Source organism: Phascolarctos cinereus, unplaced genomic scaffold (assembly GCF_003287225.1).
Source record: "Phascolarctos cinereus isolate Bilbo 61053 unplaced genomic scaffold, phaCin_HiC Scaffold_9;HRSCAF=440, whole genome shotgun sequence".
Taxonomy (NCBI): domain Eukaryota; kingdom Metazoa; phylum Chordata; class Mammalia; order Diprotodontia; family Phascolarctidae; genus Phascolarctos; species Phascolarctos cinereus.
In genome coordinates, this window is record NW_027556402.1 from 221,632,445 (window position 1) to 221,645,380 (window position 12,936).

A 12,936-nucleotide genomic window follows, 5' to 3' on the forward strand; every position below is an offset into this window, starting at 1 on the left:
TTTACAACAAAACAGTTCACATAGGAAAGGCTACTATTTGTCAGACACTAGACTTAGTGCTGGAAAAGGAAATGGCAAACCACTCCAGTATCTTTGCCAAGAAAACCCCATAGTATTGCTGTGTTATGATCAATGGGGTTATGAAGACTTGGACACAGCTGAATGACTAAACGACAGCAACGCTAAAATTCTGGGATACAAATACAAAAATGAAATAGAATCTTTCCTAAAGGTGCTTGCATCCTATCAAGAGAAATCACATATGCACAAAAAGTAGAATATGCATGTATGTTTGTATATTGTGTATGTGTGTGTGTGTGTGTGTGTGTGTGTGTGTACTTAGGTAATAGAAGTCACTAGCAGTGGGGGAAAGGGAATCAACAAATATGTAATAGGGGATCCTCTGAGGGAAGGTAGGGATTCTAGCAGTGGAATTGAGGAGGAAATGAATTACAGCTCCAGAGGACATCTTATGAAAAGGCTTAGAGACAGTAGACAAATTATCATGGGCAAAGGACAGTAAATAGGCTATTTGGCTAGAATGCAGAGTGCATGGAGGCAAGAAGGTATAAGGAATCATGAAAGGTAGGCTAGAGCCAGGTTGATTTGCTGACCAACATTTGTAGATGAAGTTTTCACTAGGAGTTCTCTACAAAATGTTAGCCAAAGGAATATAAAAAACAGCAAAAATCATAGGCGTAGAGTTGAAATATACACTAGAAGTCTATAGTCTCCTCATTTTACATATAAAGACATAGAAGTTCAGAGAGCTAAGTAATTTGTTCAAGGTCACGTATGTTACTGAGTGGCAAGGGCAATATTTGAACCCAGGTTTTCTGACTCTAAAATCAGACCTTTTCGCTATATCACACAAATAAACCATGACTCCTAAATCAATCTATAATATGTATATAATATCTATCTATCTATCTATATCTATCTATATCTATCTATCTATCTATCTATATATATATATATATATATATATATATACATAGTATCTGCATAAATATTTATGGAACTATTCCTGTCTTCCAGAAACATATACAAAGATATAAGTATTGCTTATCATTAATTGACTAAGGAATAATATAGATAATAACATAAAATTTAAATCATACATATTCTTCTTGACTGAATTTTACTTCCACGTTTTAAATAAAGCTTCCCCAGAACATTCAAGCTAAAATGTGATAGGAATTCAGAAGTGGAAGAGGTCAATATTGGCTAGAGTTTTCAGGAAGGCTTCATTGATGAAATCTGAGTAGGACCTTAACAGCTATATGTTTCAAACTCTTTATCATGGCAGTCAAGGATCTCCATAGCTTGTCCCCCAACCACCTTTTCAGCATTATCTTTGATTCCAGGGGTTCTTAACCTTTTTTGTGTCATAGACCCCTTCAGCAGCCTGGTGAAACCTAAGGACTCCTAAGAAGAATGTTTTTAAATAATTGAAGAAAATGCTAAATTAGTGTTAGAGGTTAGTGAAAAGAAATATGTATTTTTTTCTCATCTAGGCTTATAGACTTCCTGAAATCTATCCACCAACCTTAGGTAGGGGGTGGTCTGTGGCCTCCACGTTAAGAACTCCTGTTGTAACTATGCCCACATGAGCTGCATGCTGCAGCTGAATTGGTATCTTCATGGCACCTCCCCCTAAAATACATGAACATATCCACACATATACACTGGAAAAGGAGTACAACAAAGCTGCATATTATCTATTTATTTTATTTATTTTTATTTTTATTTATTTATTCATTTATTTAACTTTTATGCAGAGCACATCATGCAAAATGCCAGGTTGGATGAATCAAAAACTAGAATTAAGGTTGACAGGAGAGATAGCAACAATCTCAGGTATGTAGATGCTACCACTCTGATGGCAGAAAGTAAAGAAAAATTAAGAAGTCTCTTGGTGGGGGTCAAAGAGGAGAGAGGAAAAGCTGGCTTGAAGCTTAACATTTGAAAGAACAAACCACCAACATCTTGACAGCTGATCCCATCACTTCCTGGCAAATAGAGGGAGAAGAAATAAAAGCAATGTCAGATTTTATATTCTTGGATGCAAAGATCACTGTAGCAAGTGCAGTCCTGAGTTTAAAAGGTGCTATTCCTTGGAAAGAAAGCTATGGAAAATCTGGACAGCGTACTAAAAAGCAGAGACATTACCTTGCTGGCAAAGGTCCATCTAGTCAAAGCTGTGTTTTTTCCAGTAGCAATACATGACTGTGAGTGCTGGACTAGATGGAAAGCTGAGTGCCACAGAATCAATATTTTTGAATTGTGGCACTGGAGAAGACTTCTGAGGATTCCTTAAATAGAAAGAAGATCAAATCAGCCAATACTTAAAAATTTTAATTCAGGCTGTTTACTGGAAGGTCCAATACCGAAGCTGAAGCTTAAATGCTTTGGCCACCTAATAAGAAGATGGGACTCATTGGAAAAGACTCTGATGTTGGGAAAGATTGAAGGCAAAAGGAAAAGGGGATAATTGAGGTATCGATAGTGTCATGGAAACAACCAACATGATCATGGACAGACTTTGAGAGATAGTGGAGAATAGAAGGGCCTGGCCTGCTATGATCCATGGGGTCATGAACATGACTGAAAGACTGAACAACAACATGAAAATAAGATTAAGATGAAGGACATGGATTCAATAAATATTATGAAAATAATTTAACAGAACTTTGTGAATAACTAGATATGAGTGGGCATATCAAGGTGGAGGGATAAGTTAGAGACAGCTGATCTTTTAAAAACTATAAGAACAAGGATATTAACAACATGGAAAGGAGTCAAGAAATGGAGCTACTTCATGGGGGAAGATAAGCTCAAAATTTGATTGAATCCTTTTTTTTTTTTTAATGAGCACTTTATGTTCTGCCTTTCAGTAACCAAACTGCTCACATAAGAAAGTATCAATGCCGCTATTTGCCAGGCACTGTGCTCAGTGCTGAGATACAAAGACAAAAATGAAAGAACTCCTAAAGGAGCTTGCATCCTATCGGGGGAAAGCATACATATACATATAAATAGATGCAAAATATATACAAAGAAATTTGAGGTAATAAAAGCTTAATTAGCAGCATAGAGGTAAAGAGGGACATGAGGAAAGGTCTTATTTGGTAGGAGGGAGTTGAAGTAAATTTCAAAGGAATTCTTTTAGTATTCTAGAGGTGGAGGTGAGGAGGAAGTACATTTAAGTTATGGAACTCCCAGACATGGGGGATAGCAAATGAAAAGGCCTAGAGATAGTAGAGAAATTGTTATGGGCAAAAGACAGCAAACAGATCATATGGCTGGATTGCAGAGTTCATGGAGATGAGAAAGATATAATGAATGAGTAAGGAAATGTGGAGTGTAGAGTTTCTTCCTTCATAGAGTCCTTGTGGAGTTTCCCCTGGGTTAGCTTTCTGCTGGGCAAGCAGTCTAGTTGTGTATGAAGGCCTGGGGCCTCTTTAGGTCCATTGCTGGTGCTTCTTTCTTCCATGAGAAGTCTGACTTGTTGAATGGATGAATAAAACATTTATTAAGTGCTTACCATGTGCAAACCACTGTGCTAAGTGCTGGGGATACATACAAGAAAGGAAGACAGTCCCTTCTCTCAGGGAACTCACATTCTAATAAGAGAGACAACACAATAGGTCCCAATTCCAATCTCTGTCTGAATTAAAATTGATGGAAGTGGGGCAGCTAGGTGGCTTAGTGGCTAGAGCACCAGCCCTGGAGTCAGTAGGACTTGAGTTCAAACCCAGTCTCGGACACTTGATACTTACTAGCTGTGTGACCCTGGGCAAGTCACTTAACCCCAATTGCCTCACCAAAAAAAAATGATGGAAGAGCTGGCAGGCTTCATACATATCTCAGGCTGCTAGCCCAGGAAAGAAATGAACTCAAGCTATCCAGCTAAGAATCATATTTATAATTATCTTTCCCAGAGCCTATCTTGATTTCCTGTGTTTCAGTGGGCTCAATGATCAATAATGGGCATCAGAATTTAAAAGCAGAACTTAAAATTATTTTCTTCTGTTTCTTCTTCTTCTTCTTCTTCTCCGTCTTCTTCTTCTTCTTTTTCTTCTTCTTCTTCTCCGTCTTCTTCTTTTTCTTCTTCTTCTCCTTCTTTTTCTTCTTTTTCTTTTTCTTCTTTTTTTTCTTCTTCTCTTCTTCTTCTTCTTCTCCTTCTTCTTCTTCTTCTTCTTCTTCTTCTTCTCCTTCTTCTTCTTCTTCTTCTTCTTCTTCTTCTTCTTCTTCTTCTTCTTCTTCTTCTTCTTCTTCTTCTTCTTCTTCCTTTCTTCCTTCCTTCCATGCAGGGAACTCCTGAAGTAGAAACTCTTTCCCTTGAGGCAAATTAGAAACTCCTGCAACTTAGAAGTTGCAAAGACTGGCTTGTAGGTATAAGAGATTATGAATTTCCCCAGGTCAGGTACAGGACTGGGACCCAAGTCTTCCTGCCTTCAAGGCCTGCCTTCTCTTTATCCACTTTGCTACAGTACCTTAACGTGGAATAACATAGAAATTGTACTTTTTTTAGTAGCTTTAGGAAAATGTGTGAACCAAATATATTTAATACATATTATTTCTTGTCTTGACTGTACGTTTTAGTCTCCTCACTTCTTTCAATTATTTCATCCACAAATCAATACTCACCCACCCAGAAACAAACACAGTTTCCTTGTAAATGATATAACACAGGCTGAATAAAACTATACTTGAACCAAACTGATATCTATGGTGGGGGATTGCAGAATGGACATTTCAAAACAAATTACACCTATTTCTTTCAAACATATCCTAGTTCTACAAAGATTAAAATCTGTAGCTTACTACTTATAGGCATCTCTCCTCATTTTTGAATTTGAGTGCCTGCTCTCAAATTTGGGCATATTTTCTGAAGCTAGAATCTTTTCACAGTCTCTTTATGTGCTCCAGAAACATGTGTCATTAATGAAAAAAGTTGGGCAACAGTTCACTCACTATTGTTCATAACTCAGCACATCATAGATACCAGCAAGGAAGCAAAGGCTCAGCCAGGACCAATTAGAGTGTGCCTAAGGCACAAGGCATGAAATTAAAAAAAAAAAAAGATTTGGCAAACTAAAGAGATGGTGGGTGGAGGAGAATTTTTTTTTCATTTTTGTGAGAGAGAAACTCAATGAATGCAAAAAGAATATTCACTAGCAATGCTCAAAAAAAGGAGAACAATCCACAATTCAGATGAATGTAAGGAATTACTGGACTAAAAGAAATGCCAAAAGGAATTTGTGGATACAACTTCTTAGACCTGACAAAAACCCATCCAAGTATCACTGTAAACAAAAACAAATCAGCTTCAGATTTGAATTCAAAAGCCACAAGATCTACAATATGGTGAAAAATCTGATGATGAATACTGATAGATATAATTTGCAGAAGAACACTGAGAAAAGTTCTCCATTTTATACCTTTAATCTGTCTTAAAACTGTCTATACACTCTTCTAGTCTTAAGAAAAATAACTTTCCCTGTTATGATCTTCTCTTGAGATTTAGTACTTATACAATATTTTCAGTTGTCTAAGAGAAATCATGCATCAGAGACCATGGTTGACTGTTCTGTTCCTACAGAGAGCATGTAATGACAGTGAAGAAAGGCTTTCTAACATTCTGACCTAGAAGTTAGAGAAGAAAATGGAAGAAAGTTCAGGATTATAGCAGGGCCCTCTTGAAGAAGAAAGACACATAGGGAACATCTGGCAAAGGCCAAAAAACAAAAAAAAGAATGGAGTCCCAGAAATGTAAGATAAATAAGGAGAAGAGAGGGGGGAAAAAAAAAGAAAGAAAAAGGAGGAAACCAAATTAGCATTGGACCTGTAGTTAGGAAGAATTGAATCCCAATCTTTCGTTAGACACTATGTGAGCCTAAGCAAGTTATTAATCTGTCTGCCTCAGTTTCCTCATCGATAAAATAGGATAATGACAGCGCCTACTTCTTGGGGTTATTGTGAGGACATAGTAAGATAATATTTGTAAAGTTCTTTGTAAATCTTAAAGTTCTATATAAATGGCGGAATTATTACGTAGCCAAGGGAAAAAAAAGAACAAAGTGCGAGGAAAACAGAAGAGATTGAGAAAACTTGGTTGGACATTTGCTGGTATTTACCCTTCTTATCTTGATCTTTGCTTGCTATGTTTCTTCACACAAATATTATCCTTCTTTCCTAATATTTTCCCTCTCAAATGGATATAACTGTATTAATTTGTCATCTGATAATCTACAACCATCCTCAGCCACTTTTATGATGCTTTGGGGGTCTAATCTCCATTTACCAAAGAAGAATGACTAATGCCAATAGTGGCAAATGAATTGCAATATGGAACCAATTTTTCTGTAGAGTGGGGGAGTCTTCCTCTGAAATCTGTGGCCCACTACCCTAGGCTCTGGGTTTACACAGACTGGATTTTATCTTAGTGATAATTGAAATAGGTTGCCACCAAAGCCATATCTCTTTAGTTTACTTTGTTTCTATCCAAAATATAGCATGTTTCTAGGTTTTCAAAATTTTTTGGGAAAAGGACTCAGATACTGTGCAAGCACTAAAAGTGAAAATGTATATTGGGTAGCTGTTTTTTTTTCCCAAACAGGGGGAAAAAAAGAAAACACATAAAGGACTGAGAGTAACCTATAAATTTATAAGAAAATTTTCCTCTGACTCTAGAAAATTTCATCTTCCCACCAGGGACCTGAATGCTATTCTAGATTCATAGAACCACTCTGAGGCTTGAACTGTCTTCAGAAAGGAAGTGAATTTTAGGTTTTCAGGTTTTTGTAAATTATGGTGAATCCCAGCCTTTCCCTAGACACCTATATCCATCTCCATGGTTAGAGTATTACTGTAAGGACTTGGAATTTTCTCAGAAAGGAAGTGCATTGGTATTGTTAGAGAGCAACAATCGTCTTTTCTATTAGTAGCACCAGAGGACAAAGTCTAGTTGTGTTTGCTTTCTTGTTTATTTTTACTCAGTTGCATCATGGTTCAATCCCTTGGTACTTCTCCAGCTGGAGGACCATGTGCTTGATCCTTGGCCCAAGAAATATTGATCCTGAAAACTGGAAAAAAGTATGGCAGAAACTAGGCACAGACCCACATCTCACACCATATACCAAAATAAAGTCAAAATGGGTTCATGACTTAGATATAAAGGCTGATACCATAAGTAAACTGGGAGAACAAGGAATAGTTTACCTATCAGATCTATGGAGAACAGAAGAATTCATTACCAAACAGGAGATAGAGAACATTATGAAAAGCAAAATGGATAATTTTGATTACATTAAATTGAAAAATTTTTGCACAAACAAGAAATCTTGATCCTCCTCCAGAAGACTGGGAGTTCAGGACATATTAACAGACCTCCAAAAAGTTCAGGTTCAGTAACTCCCACCAACTCCCTATGTCATTTTCTTCTCCTGGGGCCTTGGAGTTGAGAGTATATACAACTTCAATGTGTCTCTCCATGCTCTCCATGACTGGGACCAGAAGCTTGGAATGCAGGGACTCTTAATGTTCTATCATTACCTCCAGTTGTTGCCTTCTGATTGGCTGAGAGGCTCTGTCATTGCTTCCCCAAGACAGTGATCTCTGGATGATTGTGATAGTCCCAGTAGGTGGGGGAGGGGGGAAGGGAGAGGCTGTGCTTATATATAAAGGACAAAACTCTCAGATTAGTCTTTTTTTCTGGAGAAATCAGAACCAAGATTCAGGTAAGACCAAACCTTACCGACTCCATTTCATACACCCAGAACAAAGGGGTGACTTTGATTTACAATAGCCAGAGCCAATCAATTAATTTCTAATCACTCAGACTTAATCATTCAGCTTCAATTAACTGTGAATTGATTAAATACGTACAACTAGGAGACCTCTTCTGTTCCCAATGGGCATGTATACATTCTCTGCAGGAAGACACAAACAGTAACCCACACTAAGGTCCAACTCCCGATCAACTTACCAGATTTCCCCTGATCAAACTTTTGCATTTCAATATTGCTTTAAGCAAGCTTGAATGCCAAAATGTGCCATTTAGACACAACCTTTTGAGGGAGTTAGCCATCTTTGTCCATGGAAAAAAGTAAGAAGCAGCTGCTCTGGCTTAATCTAGCTTGTGAATGTGGCCAGAAAATGAATGTGCCTTTAATTTAATGTTTTCTCTATCCTGGGAAAGGCAAAGTATATTCTCTTTAATGAGTCCACAACTGGCAGGAAATAAAAAGTAGTGGGAGAGAAATGAGGTGGAAGAAACATTTTTCTTGATTATTCTCTTGATACATAGGTGGAAAGAAATATGCAAAGGAAAAAAATGTGTGAGGAAATAGGGATTTTGGAATAATCTTCCAATTCATTACAGCATTGTAAGTGGAAAGAACACCAGCAACAAAACAATCAGAACTTAATTCTGTGAAAGTATAATGATCAAGGTTGGTCCAAAGAAGAAATAGGAGAAGGTGCCTTCCCATGCTTCTTTGCAATGGTGGGGCCACTGTCAGACTTTTTTGTTGTAATACGTTGGCAAGTTTTGTTAAAATTTGTTCATCTTTTAATTTTTTAGTAAGAGATGATTCTATAAAGGTGAGGAAAGAGGAAAATATACTTAAAAATAGATTGCAGCCTCATAGCTCTAGAATAGATATTTTGGCATCCTTGTTCATGGTATCTATAATCTGGACTTCCACAGACCAAGCTCAATCTCAGGTGATGTAAAAAACAAACAAAGAAAAACCAGTACAACTTAAAAAATAAAAATTGCAGATTTGCATTTATTTCATTTTAGTTACTAGCTTCATTGAAGTTAATCACCATTTATAGGCATGACAGCATACCTGGTAATAATGGTAAACAGTAAACCCAGAAAAACAAAGGAAATACCAAGTTGAAGAAGAATGTCTGTCGCCTAGATTTTAATGTGCACTTGGTGGATGCTCTGTAAAGCTTGACAAGCCATATGTATATCTGGGACAAATACTATAGATGGACAACAAATTGTGCTCAGGATTAAGGAGGAGAAGGACAGAAGACTAGCTTGCCTTCAGAAAATTGCAAGTCTCCTTTAGATACTATAGGCTTCCTATGAAATCAAAGAGCAATGTTTCCAATATTAACATTCTCCAAGTATTGCTGTAAATCAATGAGATGTGGATTACAACTGCTTCCATAAAATTAAGAATGAGTATTATCCAGAGCAGAATGGAGGAGGAAGAGAAAGAGGGGGTAATATGAATGAAATATATCACCAGTGAGGAACTCTAGAGGAGAAAAAGAGTAAAAGATATTGTCATGTCTTTGATAAGAAGAGAAGAGGAATGACCTGATTTCATGACGAGAATGAAGGATTATAATGCTATACTGGCACTCTCAAAATATCAGGACAACATGAGAAGGAAGACCTCTAAAACACTGGGTGGATCCTTTGTGTTGAACTTTTGGGAAAACATGGACTAGTGTTGCACAGAATGAGAAGGTATGGATGGGTTGTGATCTGCATCATCAGCAGAAACTCCTGAATTGATGAGCTAAGCTTACAGGTCCAAATGGGTATTTCAGAGGAAAAAAACCTGAATAAATGTGATACCTTCCAAAATGGGATTTAAAAATATAGTATGGTCTCATACAGCTCTAGAACAGAGATTCTGGGACTCTTGTTCATGGCAACTATAACCTCTATCCTAGTTCCTCTACCTCTGGGCTTCCATAGACCAAGTTCAATCCCAGGGGCAGTGCCCCAAATCTTATCTCTTTGGCTGGTTAAAACCTGTTTTCCAAAGCAACATTTTAAATGAAATAAATGCTTACTTTGTTAACTTATTTAATACCCCTTAATTGTTTCAATCAATCCTTAATTTAACTCTGGTCTTATCCTCAAATTTTGATTAAAATTCTACATCCTAACTCACATTTAATTCTGTCCTGTAGTCAAGTCCTCCCAGAGACTAGCTAATGGATTTTGGACTCTAGGTCAGTTTGGAATCTAGAGATCCTCAATATGACTTTCCTCAACTGCCAGTGGCTTCTCTGCTTCATATCCACAGGCAATCTGTTCACTCTGCTTAAAGTAGTAGAGGTAATATAAGGCAACAGTATTAGTTTTAACTTTCTATGTTCCTGCTCCATAAAAGATTTGTGCCATGACTCCTCTGATTTGCTTTCATTCCCTCTCCCTCCATGAAGTTGAAAAAACAAAAAGAGATTATCCCTACTTGTAGTGTGAATACTCTAATAAATCTTTTACCTCAAATCAGATGGCTTTATTTTTACCTGCTTGCTTTTAAATTGTTGGCTCTTTCCTCCTTTATTTAATTTTAAGACTGAGCATTCATGACTACTCTCATCAGAAATCTGGCTTAAATCAACACAGATCCCATTACCAACTAGAGCAGTTTGCTTACATTTTAGAAACTACTTCTAACATAAACTGTTCCTGAAACTATTTTCGTGTGGGATAATACCTTATTTTCTCAGAACATTTCTTTAAAAATAAAATAAGTAAAAAATTGATATAAAGAACTTTCAGATGAGAAAACTCCATTTACCAGTGCAGTTCAGCACCTTTTCTGCAATTTATAATCTTGGAGAGGTGCTTAGAGTAGACTTTATGTGACTTACTGGAGTGATACAAGTCTGGATGTATCCATAATGGGACTTGAATGCAAGTCTTCTTGGATCTCAGGACAGCTCTTTATCCACCATGTTACTCTGAGTCTTAAATGTTTTAAACTAATTTTGTCACAGGGACATACAGGTGCTTTCTGGTATACAAAACAACATGGAATCATTACTTTCTATCTTCCTATTGAAAAGATTACTTTGTACTTTGATAGCACATTACATGGAATAGGGGATAGGTAAGAGAGTGTAACCTGGCTCAGTGAGGGCTTTCCATGGGAGTATTTAGTGACTGCTAGCTTTATAGTCTTCCATGTGTTTTGGGGTGTCCTCGGTGGCACTGATTCTTCCTAACCTGAATCTCTTTGATCTCTAGTCTGGCAGGCTATCCATTTGTATCACGTAAGAATGGGGACCAGAAAAAGACATTAGATTGACTTCAGTCCAATAAGGTCTGGAACCATTATCCTAAATGTGACCGAGTATATTCACAAGGTTTTTGTAAAATGTGCCAAGTTTTGTATATTGGAATTTGTAGAAAGTCTTTAATTGTTGCAGAGGAGATAGTGAAACATCATTGATTTTGCAATTTAGTCCTGACTCATACACATGCCAGCTGTGTGGCTAAGCATCACTTGACATCTTGATCCTCTTTCCTCGACTTAAAATGGGCATGATGCACCTGCAATTGTGATTAGAGGACCAGAGGTTGGAACCTAGTTCTGCCATTTACTGCTTGTGTAACCCTGAAAGATCGTTTAATTGCTACAGTTACTTATCTGTAAAATAAGGGATCTTTGACTGGATGATCTCCATGGTCCCTTCCAGCTGGAAATCTATGATACTCTATACCCTCTGCACATTATGATTGGACTAGACTCCTTGGCATCTCCTTGGTAGAGAGGTCCCCTTCTGGTTTTTTTTTTTCTTCTTTCATTTTTGTTTCATTTTTTTTCAATTACAGGTAACCCCAGAGTTCAGTGTTCTAATTCAACCCAAACTAATCAGCATTTATATTAAACGCTGACAAATGCATAAGATATTTTTGTTGTAAATTTACAATATTTCAGAATCGTTTTAGGTTAAATAGGTTTTTATGGTCCAGGCAGGGGATGTAGCAGTCCTTGAAAATCATGTGTCTATGTTCTGGGTCCAAAGCAGCCAAGACCCAGGGGGAAAACAAACTATTAAAACCCAACCTGTTGATTAGTCAGTGATTTCCAGCATAGTATCCACTACATTAGTATTCAGTTTGAGCATCTCACTATCAGGAAGTTTGTGGTATTTTTAAGAGCATTTAGAAAGAAATGAAATGATTAATGATGGAGAAGAAAGAATGAATGAAATTCAGCTTAGATAACAGAACTCATAAAGTAGTACATATCACATAGGAATTTAAATGTATGCCAGACAGATAGCATGTTTCTTAGAGTGATTTTAATCTAGTCTCTGCAGAACAGATGGAAGACACATGCTCATATATTAGGGAAATTTTGCATAAATATGGTATTTGCACAGTAGGGGGGAAAGTATCTGTCCCATTGTCCTATAGTATTTGTAACTGAAAGGGACCTGGTTCAACCCATACCTGCTTGGGACTCCCTTTTGCAAAATTCCAGACAAATGGTCATCTGATCTTCACTTGAAGACATGCCCACTAACTCTTGAGGCAGCCCATTTGGTTTTGGAGTACCTTGAATTGTTGGAAAGCTCTTCTTCACCCAATCCCCCTACCAATGGCAGTGTGCCTTTGGGTAAACCTACATCTTCCTCTCTGAAACTTCCATTCACTGTTCCTTGTCAAGCAAAAATAAACCTCATCCCTTTTTCACATGACAGTCCCTCCAATACTTAAAGGTAGTTATTAAATTCCCCTAAGAATTTTCTTCTTTAGGCTGAATACTCCTTGTCCCTTCAGTCTGTCTTCATATGGCTTGGTCTCCAGGAATCTCTCCATCATAGCTGTCCTCTTCATGCTTTCTAGTTTGCCAGTGTCCTTACTAAAAAGTGTGACGCAGGACTGAACACAATACTTCAGATGTGATCTGACCGGATAAGACAAAGATCATTATTATCCTGGACACTATGCTTCTTTTCATGTAGCCTAAAATTGAATTTTTTTTCTTTTTACTGCTGTGCCATTTGGTGATTCAAATTAATTCAAACTAATAGGAATTTTAGTGAGTGAATGAGTATTATATGAAGATATTATCATACGAATAATGAATATTGACAAATTAATGAAAATTAATATGAAAGCATTTATACAGTGCTTGAAAATTTGCAGAGTACTTT

The 12,936-nt window shown here is 37.1% G+C and overlaps 1 protein-coding gene across 1 annotated transcript in view; it reads left to right on the forward strand.

Annotated features, from left to right (window-relative positions):
* The first annotated feature begins 7,660 nt into the window (after positions 1-7,660).
* The window catches only part of GAS2 (growth arrest specific 2), a 160,519-nt gene continuing 155,243 nt past the window's right edge, over positions 7,661-12,936 (forward strand). The window contains exon 1 of the mRNA XM_021001994.2: positions 7,661-7,745. The gene's annotated coding sequence lies outside the window, so the exon portion shown is untranslated. The remainder of the gene's footprint in view (positions 7,746-12,936) is intronic.